Source organism: Tupaia chinensis, unplaced genomic scaffold (genome assembly GCF_000334495.1).
Source record: "Tupaia chinensis unplaced genomic scaffold, TupChi_1.0 Scaffold000612_1, whole genome shotgun sequence".
Classification (NCBI taxonomy): domain Eukaryota; kingdom Metazoa; phylum Chordata; class Mammalia; order Scandentia; family Tupaiidae; genus Tupaia; species Tupaia belangeri.
In genome coordinates this window covers 1,858,747-1,871,073 of record NW_006160131.1, presented here as the reverse complement: position 1 = coordinate 1,871,073, position 12,327 = coordinate 1,858,747, and positions in this window count along the sequence as shown.

Genomic DNA, 12,327 nt, shown 5'->3' with positions numbered 1-12,327 from the left:
CAGGCCTCCCTGTTCATCACCGTGTTACCGCTCCCAACTCTGGGAGGCAGGAACGACGATCTTCATTTCATGGAGGAGGAAAATGGAGCTAAGAAGTGGTGGATTTAGGATTTGAGCCAAAGGCAGTTTGGCTCTTTCTGCCTGTCTGTGGACAGCTGCCCTGGAGCTGGTCAGGTGACAGTGCAGTGATGTCACAGTTCAGACCACACCGAACTGCAGTGACGCCTGCCAGAGCTTGCCTGGGCCCTTTGTGGCATGTTTCAGCCTTGATTCAACCCAGCAACGTGGCCCATCACTCCCATTTTGCAGACGGGGACGTTGAGACTCAGGCTGACAGGCACAGTGACTTGGCCATGGTCACACAGCTTGTGCGTGGTGAAGCTGAGATTCCACCCTGGGAACTGGGGTCCCAAGCCACAGCACTTAATCGGTGAATCCCTCTGCTCCCACATGGTAGCTGCAGTGGACATCGGTAGGTTTTGCCAAAATCTCCATTGCACCTGCCCCTGGGCCCGCATCATCGCCTTGGTCCATGTGACCTGGGCGAGCTGAGATGAGCTGTGCTCCCCTCCACTGAGCGAAGGTGGCAGGTGGTGATCCTCCCAACCATAATGAATACACGTCACCAAAGGTGTTCAAGGAGACTCCATCGCAAGATGCCAGAGGAAACCACTGAGAACGAGGCACCCGCTCTCTGCAGCAGTTCCTAACGCAGAAGCCAGAAGCTGCTGGCACCCGTGACCCCATGAAGGGAGAGCCTGACGAGGAGTGCAGCCAGCACAGGGAGAGCAGGACCAGAGAGTGATGGCTTCCGCAGAGGACAAGAGGGCTTGTTTTGAGAACCTGGATCCAGTCACGCCTAAATACCAATATTTTCCGGGTACATAAGCCAGTGAATTTCCTTTCTGCTTAAACCAGTCTGGCTTTAAGTGTCTCTCAAATGCACTTAAGCCTTGTAGTCAATACTGCCCCCCTCATCACCCTGATTCATCACTTGGTTCCTTGGCTGTTGTTCCTTTAGACACAGGGCACTCGAGGGCAGGGACTAGGACAAAGACCCGCTACGTCTCGGTGCCTGACTCCGGCCATGCGGGCTGAGTATTTGTTAAATGAATAAAAACCCAACTTGACTCAAGGCTCCCTCATAAAGTCAAAGGTACACTAGGCCAAGAGAAGCCCATCCTTCTTTTCTTCCACTCATCTTTCAAGGCCCAATTCGAAAGCCGCCCCTCTGAAAGCGGCCCACTGGCCCACCGGTCCATGTGCTCTCGCTGGCCTTCCATGGACAGTTTCTGCTTCTACAGTAACTAGCACCCATACTGACCTCGCCCATCAGTCCTGAGGAAAGAGATTCACGTTGGATCAAGCCAGCACCTGGCACTCTCCAGAGCTCAGGAAAGGTTTCTGAATCCAAGGGATCATTTCCTTCAATAAACATTTGCCAACCCCTAATATGGCCAAGGCACAGAAGTGAATATGGCATAATGGCTAAAAATAATGCTGATAATAACAGCTATCATTTACTGAGGTATTACTAAGTGCCAGGCAGTAATAGATCAAACTCGAAAAATGTTAAGAGAAATTTGCTTAAGACTTAAAGCCAGGAAAAAGGTTAGGATTCAGTTCAAATAACAAGCAGATGGAACTATCAGCAGTTCAAGAGAAGACAAAAATCCTTAACTATAGAAAACAAAGCATAAAAGAAAATCAGTAATGTTTTAGTCAAAAGTCATAAAATTCTATTTCACCAGCTCAGCCTCAGGTAATTGACCTCTTCTATTCATTTCTCAGTGTTACTGTGGTCTGATCTTTCCATTTAAACTCTGGAAGGTAACATTCAACTTCAGACTTGTCCCTACCATTAGGCTGGCCATTTTCTTGGTTATTTTTTGTACTTTTATTTCTGTGTGTCCAACTTTAGTTTTCCTGGTGTAGCATTTTTCAGTACTTCTCAGAGAGCTGGTCTGATGTTGGTAAATTCATTCAGGTGTTGGTTATATGAGGATGTTTTTGTCTTTTTTTCCCATATGAAGGATAATCTTACTGGGTATAGTATTCTTAGCTGAAATTGTTTTTCACTTAACACTTTGAATATATTTTCTCATTCTTTCCTTGCTTGCATTGTTTCCAATGAGAGGTTCAATGTTAGTCTAATAGGATATCCTTTGAAAATAACTTGACATTTCTCTCTTGCCAGTGTTAGTATCTTGTCTGTCTGTGGTTTTGGTCAATCTGGTTATGATGTCCCTTGGAGAAAATCTTCTTGGGTCGATTCTATGTGGAGTCCTTTGTATTTCTTAGGTCTGGATATTTGAGTGCCTCTGTAGGTTTGGAAAGTTTTCTTCCAGGATTTCATAGAATAGATTATCAATGCCCTTACTAGTTTCTTCACCTTCTGGGATATCAATGGTTCGGATGTTTGGGCGTCTAATGGTATCTGGTATTACTCGTATGTTATTCTCGTTTTGGGGGGTTATTTTCCATCTTTTTGGTTAATTTTTCTAGGTCAGTAGTTCTGTCTTCTATATCTAAGATTCGATCCTCTGCATGATCTAATCTGCTTTTAATATTTTCAAGGGAGGTTTAGATTTCCTGTATTACAGCCTTCATCTCCAACAATTCTGTTTGATTCTTTTTTATGGTGTGTATTTCCTCTTTCAGATCGTGCAAGAGCTTCCTCGCCTCCTGGAACTTGTCTCTCTTCTCCTGCATCTTCTAGAGTCCGTTGTCTCTCTTCTCTTGCATCTCTGTTTGCTTTGTCACTATGAATAAATTCTTTATCTGACATTTCCATGAGTTCCCTTATATTGTCTGTGGAAGGTGAGGAATTATCCTTTTCCCTTAGGGGATAGATATTTTTTTATATTTCTTGTGCCTCTGTGGTGGTTTCTGGTCATCTGATGGATTATATGTTTTTTCCTAGTTTGGGGAGTTAAATTTGAGCATTCAGAGACTGCAGGAGGAGGTGACCTGCAATATCTAAACACTACCGTTTCTCTCCCTTTGTACAGCAGATTCAATGAAAATTGAGGATTAATATGACCCTAAAAGTATTCAGATATTTGGCTACTGTGCACCTAGACCTATCTAGAAGCTCAGTGTGTGGAGGCTGAGCAGAAAAGTGAGAAAGGTAAAAAGGAAAAGAAAACAATCCAAAAAAAGGCCGGGGAGGGGGGGGAGACAAAAACAATTTAAAAAGACAGAAAGAAAATAAATTTAAAAGCAAAAAATGAAAACTGCACAGTGAGCTGCCAATGCCACGAGAAACAGGCCACGCAGAACTCAGATATAGATGGCTGGTGATTGGCTTGTCCTGGCTAAATCTGGGGGGCAGGAGGGTGAAGTCTGGGCAGAAGGCCTTCAGTGGTCCTAATCCAGTTTCTTCAAGATTAACAAACCTCACGGACAGTCATTAGAGCAAGAGTCAATTTGTGAAAATCACTGAGCACAGTACCTGGCCCACCCCACGTAGTCAGCACCTGGCGGCTGCTCTCACTGGTACCTCCTATATTAGTACTGGTAAAAGACAACAGCGCCTGACACGGGTACACAAGACAAACATGCTCTCGGCTTTTTCTCTCCCTCATCACACCCCTCACATCTCTGAAATGATTCCACCAGCAATGTTTACCAGGTCCCTGGAAAGCTCTGCTTCTACCTTTAAAATGGATCAGAGATCTGGAGATCCCTTTATTTCTCTACCCACAAGATCAAAGGGTACAGGCAAGGGCTGGGGTAACAGGGGGAGGGGGGTTACAAGATAAATCCAGCCCTAAGGTTTGAACTGGCAGAAAGGCAAACGTAGTTCCCCTAGCCCTCGGCAGAGCTGAGGGAGCAGGCCCCCAGGCTCTGCAGCCACTTGTGCCCTGGAGATATAAACACAGCTGCCAGAAACTGTGAGCCAAGGCTAATCCTCAAGGTGGAACGGGAGCTCAGAGGTTACCCTGCAGTGTGGAGTGTTTTCTATGTCATCAGTACAGCCAGGAGGAAGGAACGGTCCAATGCAAATACACAATTAGGATTCAGAACGGGGAATAAAGGCTGAACCCATGGACCCGCCCCAATTACAGGGCAAATGGTCCATCCTCAGCCTTGGCTCCACTGCCCTCTAATGGCCACACAGGGACCAGCAGGCCGGTTTTAACCAATTCCACCTGCGGGAAGGAGGCAATGGTGTTCTCTAATTAGGGAGAAACACAGGGCTATGGGCCTCTGTGAAACCACATCTTCTCTGTCCCTCAGCCACTGGCTGGTTCAGCCCCTTCGACCTCTCCCACAGAGGTCTACAACGGTCTCCTCACTGGTACTCAAAAAATAGTAAATAATCAGGACCAGCAATTAGCGTAATGGTTATGTCACCGGACTCCCACGTAGTCGACCGCGGTTCGCGTCCCAGACCCGGTGGCTTAAACTCACGGCAGGCGCGTGTGCGTGCATGCCCAAGATCCCAAGAGGAGAATGGAGGAGAAGGGATTGTGGCGTGGCCATCCCCCCTGGGGGGTGACTTCTCGCTTTCTGTCTGTCTCTCTCTGTCTCTCTCTTTCTCTCTGGCGAGCGCACGCGCTCTATAGCAAAAAAAAAAAAACTCTCCAAAAAAAAGAAAAAAATAATAGTAAATGACCTGAATGTGGACAGCAGAACTGTGCTCAGTGCTGCACACTGACCTCACGGAACGCTTACAGCATTCCTGGACATGGATATCCGCATTTACTGAGGAGGAAACTGAGGCTCCCGCAGGTGAGATGCCAAGGCCACATGGCCAGCTACTTGCGGGAGACCATGCACCTGACACAGCAGCACCCCCGGGGAATCCGTCAGAAATTCAGACTGGGACCCTGACGCCAGGTTAGGGAGGGATTAACAGGTGCCTTAAGAGCCCCCAGGGGCCTCAGTGTGCCCTAGCTTGAGAAGATCTACACTACACTGAGGCATTCTCTCCTCCAGGTGGTCGTGCAAAAACTCCACTTCCTGAAGCCCTGGAAACCCCACCGGCAGGCCATGGGGCCAGCTCCGTTCTCCCCACAGCTGGCCCCAATCTGCTTCTCTGGCCCACCTGCCATCCCACCCTGAAGTCCCCAGAAGCCAGGGCTGGCAGAGCGTAACTGATGGAGCGACTCCTGCTGCATGCACCCCAGACCTGAGGGTGATACTTGTTCCTTGCCTGTAGGAAAATCCTACTGCCCAGGATGGGGACCCTGAAGCTCTGCAAGTGACACACATGCCCGTGTGCATGTGGCCAGCAAGCAGCACAAGGCCATGAGAAGAGCCTGGGACTGTGTGGCACTATGGTCCAAGAACTTCCGAGCCAAACGGGGCCAAACAGGTCCGGAACCCAGGCCGGGCCCCACGCCTGTGGCTATGATGTCCCAGCAGGCACGCAGGCGCGTGTGCGTGCATGCCCAAGATCCCAAGAGGAGAATGGAGGAGAAGGGATTGTGGCGTGGCCATCCCCCCTGGGGGGTGACTTCTCGCTTTCTGTCTGTCTCTCTCTGTCTCTCTCTTTCTCTCTGGCGAGCGCACGCGCTCTATAGCAAAAAAAAAAAAACTCTCCAAAAAAAAGAAAAAAATAATAGTAAATGACCTGAATGTGGACAGCAGAACTGTGCTCAGTGCTGCACACTGACCTCACGGAACGCTTACAGCATTCCTGGACATGGATATCCGCATTTACTGAGGAGGAAACTGAGGCTCCCGCAGGTGAGATGCCAAGGCCACATGGCCAGCTACTTGCGGGAGACCATGCACCTGACACAGCAGCACCCCCGGGGAATCCGTCAGAAATTCAGACTGGGACCCTGACGCCAGGTTAGGGAGGGATTAACAGGTGCCTTAAGAGCCCCCAGGGGCCTCAGTGTGCCCTAGCTTGAGAAGATCTACACTACACTGAGGCATTCTCTCCTCCAGGTGGTCGTGCAAAAACTCCACTTCCTGAAGCCCTGGAAACCCCACCGGCAGGCCATGGGGCCAGCTCCGTTCTCCCCACAGCTGGCCCCAATCTGCTTCTCTGGCCCACCTGCCATCCCACCCTGAAGTCCCCAGAAGCCAGGGCTGGCAGAGCGTAACTGATGGAGCGACTCCTGCTGCATGCACCCCAGACCTGAGGGTGATACTTGTTCCTTGCCTGTAGGAAAATCCTACTGCCCAGGATGGGGACCCTGAAGCTCTGCAAGTGACACACATGCCCGTGTGCATGTGGCCAGCAAGCAGCACAAGGCCATGAGAAGAGCCTGGGACTGTGTGGCACTATGGTCCAAGAACTTCCGAGCCAAACGGGGCCAAACAGGTCCGGAACCCAGGCCGGGCCCCACGCCTGTGGCTATGATGTCCCAGCAGGCACGGGCTCCCCAGTACCGGTCTGGTTTACTGGGGTGACCAAGACAATATCCAGCTGATATCACCCAAAAGCCCTCATGGGCAAATCCCAGTTCTGACCTCATCTGTGACCTTAATGGTGGGGCAGGGGCTGGGGAGGCCAAAGCCCTGAGAGCATCCTAATAACCTCACCCAGAAGAGATGGGCCAGACCGTGACAGAGAAGGCAGAGCAGCCTCAACACGGGTCCCCACACAGGCCCACTAGAGGAAAGCCCATCCTCACCACTGCCCACCACACTGCCCTGGCCCCTTGTCTACCAGATCAGGTGGTCTGCACCCCCCGGCCTTGCCTATTCTGACCCCTAAACCTCCTCCGAGGGCTGCCTGCACACTCCCACTCCGGTTTTGTTCTTTTGTTTGTTTTTTTGTTTTGTTTTTTATTTTTTTGAGAGGTTTTGGCTATAGGGTGGTGCACTCGCCAGAAAGACAAAGACAGACAGAGAGACAGAAAGCGAGAAATCACCCTCCAGGGAGAATGGCCATGCAGTCCCTTCTCCTCCGTTCTCCTCTCGGGATCTTGGGCATGAATGCGCACGCGCCCGGCGTGAGTTTAAGTCACCGGGTCCAGGACTCGAACCATGGTCAGCTACATGGGAGTCCAGCAACATAGCCATTACGCTAACTGCTGGTCCCTCCCACCTCTTTCTAAGACAAACCCCAATGCCTCCTTCAAGCATTCCCCACCTCTGAGGAACTCCTAGGCCATTTCTGCAAGGATACTGCCTTCCTACGACCTAGGACACAGCACCTAGGACAGTGGTCCCCAGCTGAACTGAATGTTAGACTTCCCTGGAGGGCTAGGTCGGGCCGGGGGCTGAACACCAGGTGGTGGTAGTGCAAGGGTATGGCCAGCGTCCAGTCAAACTGACCAAGTGGAAACGACCTGGACTTTGGAGCTGCAGGGACAAGGCTGCTCTACTGCCTGACGGTTGGCATTTGAGTAAGGAAATGAACCTCGCTAAGCATGCTCAGACCCTGCTCAGACATCGAGTTAGGGGTTATAGCACCTGACCCCCCAACACGGAGCCTTTTCGTTTCCTTCCTCGGCCCCCACCAAAGCAAGCACCGAGTGTGGCCAGCTTTCTGCTCAGATCAATGGCTCCTCTCCCGTGCACGCCTGTAAGAGCGGCTGGCTCGGCCCAAGTGCTGCTGCCATCACAAGAGCGGGCCGGGAAATTCATGGACAGGGATGGATGTGGCTTGTGATCTGAGGGCTAGGACGCCGGAGATCCGGGGCCGTACCATGACGTGGCAGAAGGGATGACACGGGGGAGAGCGCACATGCGAGCAGCAGCTGAGCTCTCCTTCTCTCAGGACCACCTCTGGATAGCAGCCTCCGCGATCCCATCACCTCGCAAAGGTCCCACATGGCAACACTGCTGTGTCAGGAGCTGGCACGTCAGAGACGGGGAACGCCACACTAGACACGCCAGACCGTTGTGCTGGGGAGGCGGCCACCAGACCGGCCAGCACACCGTAGCTTCCGAGGATAAGAAAGGCTCAGCAAAATTCAAGTGGGTGAGAAGAGACGGAGTATGGCAAAAGGAGGCTGCAGTAAAGTTCCAGGACCCCTCAAAATGGGGGGTCCTAAATTAAAACCTAAATGCCAAAGAAGACACAGACTGGAAGATGAGATTTCAGGAAACTGCAGTGAGAAGCCAGGGACGTTGAGTCAGTGAGGCAGAAACCCCTGCCAGCGCTGCCACAGCCACCCCTCACTAGCCCCGGCAGGGGTTTCTGCTCGAGTGACAGCCTTACCTGGGGCAGTCACTCGGCCCCTCTAACCGAGACGCCTCCAGCCACTCACACTGAACACCGCCACTTCCTCTCAGGGTACTGGGCCTCATTCTTGGAAACAGGAAGGGTAAGAGCCAACCCACAGCCTGGTGGCTAAGACAGCTGGACCCCACGTGGCCCACGGGCAGTTCAAGTCCAGGCTTGAAGAATGCCTGGCGTATGCCTGGCTATCAAAACCCCAAGAGCAGAGGAGAGCGGAGAAGGGGTTACAGAGTGCGCCACGGGGCGGTCCCCACATGGCCTGGCTTCTACAGTGCTCATGCCCTCTGCTAGATTAGAAAGGGTGAACCCCAAGCATCCGCGGTGTCCCCACCTGACCCCGTCGCTCAGCGCCTCTGACAGGTTCCAGCTCACTGGGGGAGAGCGTAAAGCGGAGTCTGCAAGCTGCACATGGGCGAGACAATCTCCGCCAGCCCTCCCGTTCAGGAGTTATCTTCTGATATTAAGCTCTTATTAAACCCTGTGTGGAGTTGTGTCAGAGCCCAGTCGAGCAAGTGTTCTAAGCGAGAGCGATGTGGCCTGACTTGCCCTCTCACGAAGCCTGTGGCCGTGTGCACCTCCGTCCCCCGCCAGGTGTGGGTTGCTGAGGCAGAGATGAGATGACCTCCACACACGTACCCTCGATGTTCCGCTCGGGCTTGGCACAGGGTAGGGTTAAGTGACTGGCTGGATGAATGACCTCTTTGCCCGGGGTAGGGTCAGTGGGACCAAAACAGCACGAATGAAACGACTCCAGTAAAGCACGACACAGGAGCCGTGGCACGCAGCAGGTCGTGGATGGTGACCCGAGGCGCTGCAGCTTCAACCCCACGCCCACTCTGCTACACACCATGCTCTGTCCCTGCCGCTGCCTGGAAGTCACCCACCCTGAGGTGGTGACTTCAAACTTCAAACAGGCCAGAACTTCAAAAGGATTTCAAAAGGCTTTATGGACTGCAGATGGTATGGTGGTTAAGGCGCTGGACACCCACATGGCTGACCATGGTTCAAGTCCTGCATCTGAACAGCAGCCAACCGGGCCGGGGAGGGCAACAGCTTGTCACCCTCAGTGGCCACAGTGCAGATGTGAGATGTGGAGGGCAAACATGGTGTGGTCAGTCTTTAAGAAACAGGGCTGTGGGGCCGGCAGGTGGCATGGTAGTTAAGGGTACTGGACTCCCACATGGCGGACCTCAGTTCGAGTTCCAGACCTGGTGGCTTGCTTTCTCACTTTCTCACTTTCACTCTCCCTCTCCCTCCCTCCCTCTCTCTTTCTCTCTCTCTCTCTCCCCCCTCCCTTCTCCGGTTAAATTGAAATAAAGTTTAATAAAATAATTCTTTAAAAAAAATAAACAGGGCTAGGGCCAGCAGGTGGCATAGTGGTTAAGGTGCTGGGTTACCAAATGAGAGACTGTGGTTCAAGTCCCAGACCCGGTGGCTTGACACCAAATGTGTGTACATGCATGCCCCGAATCCCAAGAGGAGAAAGGAGAAAGGACGGTGGCGTGGCCATCCCCCTAGGAGTTATTCCTACTTCTTATATTCCCTGTCTATCTCTCCCACAAACACACACGCCCTACGATAAAAACCTAAAAATAAATAAATAAAAATACAAACCTTTAATGAAAGGAAACCTGTGGCTGTGTGCTGCCTCCATCCCCACGCCACGCCAGGCTGTGGGTTCCTGGGGCAGAAAGAAACAGGGCTACAGGGCCAGCAGGTGGCATGGTTAAGGCACTTGATTCCCACAGGGTTGACAGCGGCTCAAGTCTCAGACCTGGCGACATGGAAGGAAGGAAGGGAAGGAGGAAAGAGGAGAGGAGAGAAAAAAGAAGGGAAGGAAAGGGAAGGGACAGGGCCGCTCAGCCACACAGTGTGTCGACCCTGACATCTCTGCGGCCCATCCAATCCACACACCCGTCTTCCAAGAGCTTCCTAAGGCCAGATTGCAAGAGGGGCTTTGCCCTCCTGGCCGCTCCAGGGATGTGGTACTCCCCATGGCTACAGCCCCATGTTCCTCAGCCCCTCCGAGGCAATGGATGGATCTGTAGGCACTTGCCTTCCTGAGAGCCACCAACCTGTGCCCAATCCTTAGCTGTCAGAACCATGGTGGACAGAGGTGACTCAGGGCAGGCACATGGCAGCCAGCAGACGCTAAGAAACAAACCTGTGAGCGACAAAGCAGCTGCTTAGTGAGCCTAGGCGGGGGAAAGCTTCTCCGTCCAAGGCGAGACTGTGGGTTTTTTGTTTTTTGGGGTTTTATTTTTTGGGGGGGAGGGAAATTTTTGCTATAGGGCACATGCACTCAGAGAGACAGAAAGCGAGAAATCACCTGGGGAAATGGCCACTCCACAATCCCTTCTCCTCCATTCTCCTCTTGGGATTTTGGGCACACACACACATGCCTGGTGTGAGTTTTAAGCCACCAGGTCCAGGACTTGAACCACAGTCAACTATGTGGTCATCCAGCCGTGTAACCAGTACACCATCTGCTGGCCCTGAGTGACTGCTTTGTTTCTTCTCCTCCCTCCACTTAGACACAGTGCCGGTTTAGGGGTTGAGCTGGAGGGGCGTATCACACACGCTGCCAGGGACACAGGTGCGGGCAGTACAGTGACATAATCGGGCCCATACTTCGGCAGGATCAAGACCATGTCAGCAGACTGGGACACATCTCACCCTCTAGGGCGAATAATACCCTACCCAACATTGGGAAGCTGCCATCCTAACCCCCACTCAAGCATCTCCTTCCCTGGTCCAATCATTAGAGGAGCCCAGACAGTATCTAACACTGTCCCTTTTAACTTCGGCGAGGAAAGGCAATGTGGCCACCCTGGTAAGAGAACACAGCAGTGCCTTTAAGGGGCCACTCTGTTGGATCAGACAAGAGCTAGGGAGTGGCGTGGCATCTAAGCAGTGCCCCAGAGGACAACAGTGCTGCCCTTACGCAGTCTACCTCCTGTGGTCTGTGGTCCTCCAAACCCTGCTGCTCCGAGCACTGTACTCCCATCCTTGCCAGAGTGTAACTGAACCCACCAGGATGCATCTCACTGTGCTCATGCCGCAAGCCCCGGCTAAGCCCTTCTACACAGGGCTGGCATCTGATTCACAGGCTACAGCCTTCTTCCAAACCCCTAGTTCCAACAGCGTCCCGGTGCAGCTACCCAACCCACCTGCTTCCCCTCTTACTAATACATCAATGGGTCAGGGGGACTAAGGGGCCCCAGTACCTCCAGAATCAAAAGACCTATGACTCCCTCGCTCTGGGAGGGATGCGGGAAACATTGTCTACAACTGCCCCTGGCATGTCTGCTGTTTGAGAAAGAGGATATAAATCACCACGTGTTAACACATCGCGCTGTTTCACATTCACGATCCTTCTGGGTCTGCAAATGAAAAGGATTTCACTTAACGTGACCCACCAAAACGAGTCTTATCACTCTAACACGAATGTGCTCACTTTTAATTGTTAAATCCAAATTTGAAGATGTCCCGCTCAGCGTGTATTAAGGTGTGGGGCTAATGCACTTTCCCCGGTGTCCATCAGGGTCAGAACTAGAACGCAGCCAAACCTACACGTGGCCTCATCGCCTCATACACCAGCCAGCGGGCAACGCTGTCTGATCCCTAGCCCGAGGTTAGGTGTGCTCCCCACCAGCTTCTTTCTGAGAAGAGGTGCTCGGCATGGCACCGACTCCTGCCCTGGAGCCGACAGAGGAGGCCGCTCATCCCAAGGCCCAGCAGCGAAGTTAGGAGCGCAGGAGCTGGGCTGCCTGTCCGCGTTCTTTGGGGATCCAGACTAGACTCGAATCCTGCTAAGACTGTTTGCAGGGACTTTCAGTTTCACTGCCTCTCTCCTTCCTCCCTATCTCTCTCCTTGTCCCTTTAATTCTATCCAATTTTGATTTCCTAGCGGCAGATCCGGTGCCTGGAATGCCAGTTTTCCTGAGATAGGACAGTGACGCTTACCAGGAGCAGAAGTCACTCCCGCATCTCAGCTACTTTGTAAGCCAGTCCCTACGTATGCTGCCCTAGTTATTTCATCTTTTTGGATAAAAGCTCTGAATTAGGGTAATGGATGGCAAGGACACCTTTTTTTTCCCTAAGGCAAGAATCTCTGGTTCTCTCTGGGTTTCACTGGCTTTAGTTCCCATGCTTTTTTTTTTTTTTTTTTTTTG